General features: G+C 38.3%; 1 pseudogene; it reads right to left on the reverse strand.

Annotated features, from left to right (window-relative positions):
• Positions 1-8,059: 8,059 nt before the first annotated feature.
• Positions 8,060-9,176, reverse strand: LOC140504921 (U6 snRNA-associated Sm-like protein LSm4 pseudogene; annotated as a pseudogene).
• Positions 9,177-9,384: the final 208 nt, after the last annotated feature.

Consider the following 9,384-nt stretch of genomic DNA (forward strand, 5'->3'; position numbering starts at 1 on the left):
TTCTCTAAAAACTACCAATATTTTGTAGCTAGAACACCTGAAGATTTGAAATAATGGCCATTTGGGACAGTGAATAGGTCTGTATATTCTTTTGTCTGTACTTCTTTTGATAAGTAAGATTTGTGGTTATTTGCCACAAATAACTGTTAGTTGTCTTAGGTTATTTCTGCTGTAACTCAATTTCTTGAATTTCCTAAGAAACTAAATTTTGGAGGGGAAAGGGACAATTTTTTTCTGATGTACAGTTTTGATGATCTTATACCACAAACTTGTATCAGTAGCTGAGAATTTAGGAAAATCTAAGCCAGTGATATAGACTTGTATTGTATGGTTGAAGGCAAGATCAAACAAGCACATGAAACATCTTTTATGCTTGTATTTAACTTGCCAGAAGGCAGAAGACAACCATATAGGATTTTATAAGCTGGTGATTTGCTCACCATCATTATGTATATGTGTGGGATATTTTACAGGTGAGAATCATAAAAAAAATTTTTAAAACAACATTCCTTCCAGTGCTTTTCCATTCATTTAAAAAAACTAATCAAGTACCTGCTGTTTACAAAGAAGGCATTAAAAAGTTTAAATAATCATAATAATGAAGCTCTAAAGCAGAGATTCTTAACCTGCGGTCTGCCACAGGTTAATAATATTTTAATAATATTTTGATAACTATTTTTAATAATATTTTAATATTTTTTAAATAATATTTTGATAACTATTTCATTATAATTGGTTTCCTTTGTAATTCTATGGATTTTATTTTATACTCTTAAAAACATTATTCTGCAGAGTGTGTAGACTGCCAAAGAAACTATGATGCACAAAAAAGTTTGCAAAGCTCTTTATGCATGTGAGCTAGGCTAATGATATTTCCCCCTGCTGGAGGTTCTATATATTATGAGGTTCTGCTATTGACTTGAACCAATATTCTGTTTCTGCTCCTCCACCCCCATAGCTTTTAGTGACTAAAGACTCAGTTCCATTTAACTGATTAACAGCAGTTACCTTTTACAAAGGGATATTAACTTCAAAGACATAGCAAGATCAAAAGTACAAACATTTCTTCCCCTATTCCTATTCTTCAGAAATATACTCTCGCCTCTCCCTCCACTTTGGTCCCTGAAAGAGGTGGCTGAGAGTTAACTCAGTTTCTACCCAGCATTAATCTCACCTAATTTAAATCCAAATGTGACATTGTGACTGGATGAACCCTAGTTCTATCTACCTACCACTGGGCTGGGTCCCAGAGGTCAGTCCTTGATCTTGGACCAAGCTGACTGTAAAACCTGAGATGATTGCACTCTTCAACTTCAAATGGCTTGTTTTCCTGATCTTAAGAAGTTCACAGTCTCAAAATCCACCTCTAGTCTCCTTCACCTAAACAAAAGAACAAACACCAGTGCTAGACTCCAGTGGGAAGGACCCAAGACCTCTCTCCTTTCAGCACTATTTGTCTTCTCTCCCTGGAATGATACCCCATAGGAAGACGTCAAGTAAAGACAGAAAAGATGAGGGGACCTAGTACCTTTTGAATGGACTCCAATTCCAACTAAACAGACAGCTACAGTCATTCAAGGAGGCTCCTATTTACCACATGGTTAGCATGTTATAGTATGTCTAGACATTCTACAAAATCCACTCCTCAGCTGAGCACTCTGCACATGGTGGACTGGACTCCCTGGTCAGTTGCCTGTTCTCTCTGTCAGTTCAGAGAACTTACACTCCTTCTAAATGTATTATCTCTTTTTCTCCTTACAGCAACTCTGAGCTAGATGCTGTTATTTTCATTGACATTTTAGAGATAAAAAAACTGAGACTTAGAGAGATAAACCAACATGTCTGGAGTCCACAGCTAGTAAATATCTGAGGTGGAATTCAAATCCAAAGGTTCTTGACTCCAAGTATAGTTCTGTGCTGAAACTGCCTCCAGATAAGGTACAGTGTCTGCCCTCTTGGAGCTTATAATCTAACCCATAAAACACAATCAGAAATATTGACAAATATGTAGAATAATTGCAGAGGATGGTATATGATGTTTCCTTGCTTAACACTGATGAAGGAAGCATTGCTCTGGCAGTGACACTTCCCTTTTGATGGGGCATGAACTTCCCTTGCTATGGGCATTTATTGGCTTTTTAAACACTGTAGTAAGAATGATTAGTTGAGTCATGGCCAGTCCTGCCCCTGAACTATGGCCTTGGCCTTTAAAAATAGAACTGCCTATCACACTGTTTCACAAATAACACATAGGGGTGGGGAGGAGGGAGACTGGAGTTTTTGACTCCAGCCTCTAACAGATTCACTCTTGATCTGGTCAGATAGGAAGAACAGGAAGACAGCTTTGCAGGGGTTAATAACTTTACTTTATTCTAGTCTATTCTTCTCAAGAGGGGTTTGTTGATAATGAGAGCACCAACTCCTACAGCATTCCTTAATCACCCTTCTGTAGGGACCAGCGTGAAAGGGGCAGCTACTCCTAAGTCTCCATGGGGTCAATCAAGACAGGCACAGCTTGTACACTCTCCTAAATCCCCTCAAGCCTCAATGGGGTACAGTTAAGGCAAACACAGATTCCGTGAAGCCTTGATGGGGCCTGATCAAGGCATACACAGCATTCCAGTTTATGCATTCAACCCTAAGGGTTCCCCACTCATTGACCAGTGCCCACCTACTTTATAGGGCAACGGTCAAAGAAAGCATATTACCAACAATAGCCTTACAATTTTACATCACCTCATCCCTATATTTCACTGCTCAGTTATAGTGAATATTTACAATTTAAGAACAAAAAATATTTATATCATTATATAACACTGTGCAAGCATGGTGGAGATATTTTGAATTATGATGGTGAGAACTCATATCTAACACCTGGGAACAAGAGATTGTTATGGCTATGGATCCTGGGAACTAAACCATAAGAAAGAATAACAAAAAGCCATCATACACACACTAAAATACACACACATAGCAAAACAGAGGTGGAAAGGAAAGCAAGATGTTATTTGGACACACATTAACTCCATTTCCTTTAAGGAAAGCTTATGTAGCTCCTTCCAGGGAACCCTGTGGCCCAGAAGGGAAGGGAATCATATAGACTCAGAGATGGAAACATTTGGAAGCAATAGTAGAATTAAGTTCCAGGAACTAGCCTCTTGAAACCAGTTGGGGAGATTCTGGATTATGCTCAATTCCTAGACCAGAGGAGGAGTTTCTGAATAATATAAGACTCGCTGTCCAAGGAAATGAACCCATAGGAAGGCTTCTTGGACCAAGGAGGAGCCAAAACCAAAACCATGATGTGGAAGAGATACTGTTCTTCACAGATGAATGTGAATCACATGGACTGTGCAAGTCTGGAAGAAAGGAAGTCATTCCCTGGTGACCCTGTGCTTACCCCCTTGGTATATGTGGGGGAAGGATGGAGGGGAGGCACTTAACCCCAGAGTGGCACTATAAATCAGAAGTAGGGCTCACAATAAGGGTGAACTCACTAATAGTCCCAATTCTCTCCCCTTGCTGAACCGACCAAGAATAAGCTAGTCTGGAAGACTGTATAGTTCTTAAGGAGAGGTAGGGAATCACTGGAGAGGAGGAGATGCTTTCACTGTTTATAGGCTTGGGTGCTACTCATTTGTACTTTCTTGTGGGTGTAATAAAGACCATCCTGTCTTGTAACTTGAGTGGATACTTATTAGCTATGTGACCTTAGGCAACTTACTTAACTTCTGTCTACCTCAGTTTTCCTCATAGGTAAAATGGGGCTAGTAATAACACTTACTTCTCAGGGCTGTTGGGAAGATAAAATGACATAATATTTGTAAAATGCTTTGTAAACCTCAAAGCACTAAATAAATGCTCTCTTTATTGTTGTTCTTGTCATTTATTTATTCTCTAGAGACCAAGCCATGAGCCACATTCTGATGTTCCCAAGGAATATCCTGAGTGAGGACAAAAGGAATCAAATTCTGATGTTTTCAATGAAAACTACTGGGTGGTTACATAAACCAAAATGCCAGATTTTATTACAACACCTCCAAGTTGCTTAGTTCATGTAAACCCATAGCTCCAATTCTGGGCAGAGAGTATTAATAAAGGTAACAGAATTTTTCTCTCCCTTTTTTATTCTAGTTGACTAACAAGCAATATGAACTATCCCAATTCAAGGAAGCAAATTTGATTTAATAGGTATTACTAAGACTTTGTAGGACGAGCCATGAAATATGGTTCTGGAAGGGTATTTCTTAGTCAAAAGAAACCATATAGGTAAAAGGGGGGGCAGGGTAACATGCTATATTAAGAAGGTGTGTTAATATAAGAAGGTATATTAATATAATAATATAATTAAGAAAGTATATTAATATAATAATATAATTAAGAAGGTATATTAATATAAGAAACCGGAGGGGGAAGTATCATGGAAAACAGTTGGGCAACAATCAGTGAAGGCAGATAAGTGAAGCAATACTGTCATCAGAGTATACTATACACCAGCTAAACAAAACAAGAAGTGGATGAGTTCACAAACCTGACATAGAAGCAAGTCATAGCAGTGATGGAAGAATTCAATTATTCAGACATCTGCTGAAACTTTCACTCTACTAAAAACTTAAAAATTAATCATTTCTTGATTTGCCTTAATATTACCTATCTATAATATGACTGTTTTTTATAATTTTGCAACGCTCACTTCTGACCTTTTTTTGAGGTTCTGTTTCCATTGGTGTCGGCATTATGTATAGTTTTCTTGGCTCTTCTGACTTCACTCTACCTCAGTTCATGTAGATCAGTCCACGCTTCTCTGTATTCATCACATTTGTCGTTTCCTAAAGCACAGTAACACTCTATTACATTCATATAACACAGTTTTGTTTAACTATTCTCTACTTGATGAGCATCTACTTTATTTCTAATTCTTTGCTGTCCCAAAATTTGTTACTATAAATACATTGGTATATGTGGGGACTTTCTTCTTATCAATGACCTCCTTACAGTGTCAACCCCAGTAATGAAATCTGTGAGTCAAAGGGTGTTGAACATTTTAGTCACCTTACTTACATAATTCCAGATTGCTTTCCATAATGGTTGTGCTGATTCACACTCTATCAACAATGCACCACAGTCCTTCTAATTTTATCCTTACTATCTTTTGTCATATTTGCCAATTTGCAGGGTATAAGGTGGAATCTCAGAGTTATTTTGATTTGCATTTCTCTTATCAGTGATTTGGAGCATGTTTTCATATGGTTATTATGGCTATTATCCTTTTGAGAATAGTTTGTTCTTGTCTTTTGGTCACTTATTTAGTGGGAAATGTCTTCGTTATATATACACACATATATACATTTATATAGAGAGCTATCTGTATATGTGTCATATATATATATACATATATATATGCATAAGTGTTCATTATTTCTATCTCTTGGATACCAAACTCTTATCAGAAAAATTTCCTCATCAAGTGATAAAGTTATGATTGAAAATGATCTTGACAGATTACAGCATTGGTCCAAGTCAAGTAAAATAAAATGCAGTGGGGATAAATGTATAGTCTTATTCTTACTTTTAGGTTTTAAAAAATCAATTTTGTAAGTACAAGATGGAAGAAACATAATAGTGTAATAATTTGTCTAAAAAGGGTCTCAAGACTTGTGAATGCAGGGTGAATCAATACTGTGATATGGGAGCCAAAAAAGCTAATGGGATCTCAGGCTGCATTAAGGGCATAGCTTTGAGACATGAGGGGTTGATTGTCCTGTTGGATTATGGCCTGATTAGACCACTTCTGGATTCAACTATAGGCATTACATTTTACTATAACAAAAGGATGAAAAAAACCTAAAAGAGGGGAACCCAAATGGTGAAGGGCCTTCACTTCACATCATATGATGAGGGATTGAAACAGCTGGGGATGTTTAGCCTAGCAAAGAGAAGATTTACAGTATTTAAAGTATATGGAGGAATATCAACTGGAAGAGGGAAAATATTCTTCTTTTCATTTTAGGTACAAGTTTGCCAGAAATTTTTATTAATTTTAAGTCAGTCTAAATCTAAGCATTTCTAGTTTGGAGAAAGAAATGCTCAGATGGGCATAATTCTTTCTCTCATGCTCTCTGACATCCCTCTCCAGCCAAAGATGATCTGAAGTAACATTTACAGGAATTTTGACTAAAGAAAAGATTAAAATATGTTACAATATGGGGTTAACATTCCTGAACACATCACTTTATCTACTAAAACTACTATATTCCTCCCTTGGCCTTTGCCCTCAAGGACTGAAAGGGCTTTCTCTTGATTATCAACACCTTAATCCTAGAAAGGAAAAGATACTGCCTTTAGGTGAGTCATGGCACCAATCACTTTAGGGAGGTGGGGAAGTAATAGTCTTAACTAGAGACTAGGTACTTTTTGTTTTAAGTTTATCATCCCCAATTCCTATTCCTGCCACTTTAGTGCTTGTCTCAACCTACTACCCATGGGAAAGGTCTGGAAAGTGTTTTTAGCCTGGTGAAAATGTTAATTCTTAATATTATAAGTTGAAAAGAAGGAAGTTTTTAAATATGCTTCCACACCTCTCAGTACCCCACAAAAAAAAGCTCTCTAAGAACAGAAGGTGCAAAGTATTTGTTGACCTGCCTTAGGAGAGTTTCCTCACTGAAAATTTCCCTATAACAATGTATTCATAGTATTGGGCACAGGACTTGGACCCACTCTTCGACTCAACTCTACCCTCCTCCAAAAAATGTTGCAAAGAGGTAAATTTAACCCCAAAGTCAGGAAAAAACTTTCTAACATTTAAAACTATTCAAAATAATTGTCTTGGGTATAGTAGTCTTAATCAAAACTTATTGCATTGAAGTAGAATGCTACATAGACTACATAGGCATCCATATGTCCAGGGGTGTACTAACAAATGTTTAACAGCTGGGGGTGATAGTGTTCACAATGCACTTTGAAGTTTCATTTGCAATATTAGCATTTTCTCCTTCACTTGCTAGACAATCAACAAAACAAAAAAATCAAGCCCTGATTTGTAGCCTTTGCCTATTTTTTTTTTTAGGTCAACATTGCATTTATTCCAATCACCATTCAGGATGGGTTCAGCCAAGTCATCATGGAGAAAATATGCATATATAAAACCTTGGTAACCTATGGAGCTTCTTGCTTACAACACTGGATATGGTTTGGTTTTTTTCATCATCATCTTTTAAAAAAGGGAGAGTTGTCTCAGATAAAACCTTCTTAACAAGAAGGTCATCCCTGCCACTCACTCCCACCCCCAAAAATCTGGCTCTATTTTTTCAAGATAAAGTATTGAGATAAAATATACAATCTCTTATTTCTAGAGGAAATAGGTCTCTTATTCCTAAAGCAGTGTGAACTCCTTTCAAAACTCAATGAGAATTTTTTTTCAAGTATTTTTTGCTGCATCCCTATATAGCTTCAGTTTGAGGTTTTCCCAGGATAGGAAATAGTGACTGTAAGAGATCCAAATAGTACAAACTACCCTGTCACACACTTTAAAAGGTACATCCAAAGGGCTGAAGTCTGCCCACACTTCAGGTGTCTGCAAATGTTCTCCACGCACATTTCAGAGAATCATTTCAAAGCAAAATCCTGGCTATAATCTCCATACATGAAATGTCTCTGCAGAAATGGAAAAGAGGGGAAAGGAAGGTGAGAACCCCACCCCGAAATGAAAGAAATGTGCAGGATGTTAGAATTTAAAACCATTGAAATAGACATAAATCTTCTATTTCTATCCCTAGAATATTGACGCTTAAAAAGTTCTGTGAAGTAGCAAGTGTTTCTACATACTAGGTTAACTTCTGAAAGGGTCATACGTATCAGAAAAGCAGGATAGGAGATTTGCCAGGGGACAGCTCTGGTGCCATGGAGAAAGTGTACAGTACAATACCCAAAACCACCATCTTTCTAGAGAGTGGAGTTTCCTGAGGGAGCGAGAGTAGAAATATGCTCCATGGCAGCCTGAGAATGAAGAAATCACATGCTCATCTGTTGGGCATGTACAAAGGAATTACTAGTTTTCAGCTTATGGTTGTATTATTTTTATTTCAGTCACACAAACTAAAGTGGTTTCCCCAAAACAAATGCTCAGAGGAGAAGGGAAAACAACTCTAATAATTTTTCTCTGAAACAAATTCCAACCTCTATTTTTAGTTTAAAAAAAAGAAGAAGCAAGGTTAGGGAACAGACTTAAAGGAAACACCTCCCTGATAGTTTCAGGGCTTGTAACTTTGAAGGAAAAAACCTGCCATGTGTCAGAAATGCCCAAATCTTAAAGCAAACATCACAAGACAGACGGCAGCACAAGAAAACCACTGTGGAAATTCCTGAAACACCCTTAAAACAGAAACAAAGACCACCATGTTCGGCTACACTTAAAAAAAGGGCTCAGAATCTTTAAATCAAGTCCCCAGGAACCAAGGATGTCAAAAAACTGAAAAGCCCCCCTGATGTTTCTAACTCTAGAATGGAGGCTAAAACAAGTGAGCCAATGACTACTTACTTTACCTAAAGAAGAGGATTTCAAAGGACTACAAAAGACATGATTCATGGAATTCTTCCCCAACACTTGCCCGGCCCCCAACTTTTTAAAAAAAAAAACAGATTCATTAACCAAAAATTAGAAATAGGACACGAGGCCAGTGCAAGGCAGCAGCACAGGGATCTTCCCGTCAAAGTCTCTGGTCAGCCAGGCCAAGGTCATGGCCGCGCCTTCATTGCTTCCCAGCCTGCCGGCCTGGCTTTTTCTCCTGCTGTCCTCTTCCGCTGCCAGGAATTCCTCCTCGGCCTCGACCTCCAAACACACCTTGGCCAGCTCCGCCTGCACCACGCCCCTTCTGCTGCTTCTGCTGCTGCACACCACCTCGGCCCCTGCCCTTGGACACCACCTCTTCTTTCACCATGTCAATAATTTCTTCCGGAATCCGCAAATATTTAATGGTGCTGCCTGGGATGTGACACTCAAGCATTCGCCAGAACTTATCACGATCCCTAGATGTACAGATGACCTCTCTCAAATTGATATTCATCCAATTATCGCAGCTCACAAGGTGCCCTTTGTAGGTTTCACCATTTTTTAGTTCTACCAACATGGGGTGATTCTGGGCTGTCTTCAGTAAGGATAAGGGCAACACCGTGCCGGCTGCGCCTATTTTTAAGGCAAGTGCTCACAAGATTTAACAATCAGGAGTCCTCCCAAGTTCAAGCACACCACTACACACAGCCTTAGCAGGGGCTTAATACAAGCCAAAGGCCACAAATTCTACCTAAGTTTAAGTAGAGATACAAGGTATGAGGCCATGTATTTTAAGCTTGGGCCAGGTATCAATATCAACATCTTACCTTGGAACG

This window comes from Notamacropus eugenii, chromosome 1, assembly GCF_028372415.1.
Source record: "Notamacropus eugenii isolate mMacEug1 chromosome 1, mMacEug1.pri_v2, whole genome shotgun sequence".
Taxonomy (NCBI): domain Eukaryota; kingdom Metazoa; phylum Chordata; class Mammalia; order Diprotodontia; family Macropodidae; genus Notamacropus; species Notamacropus eugenii.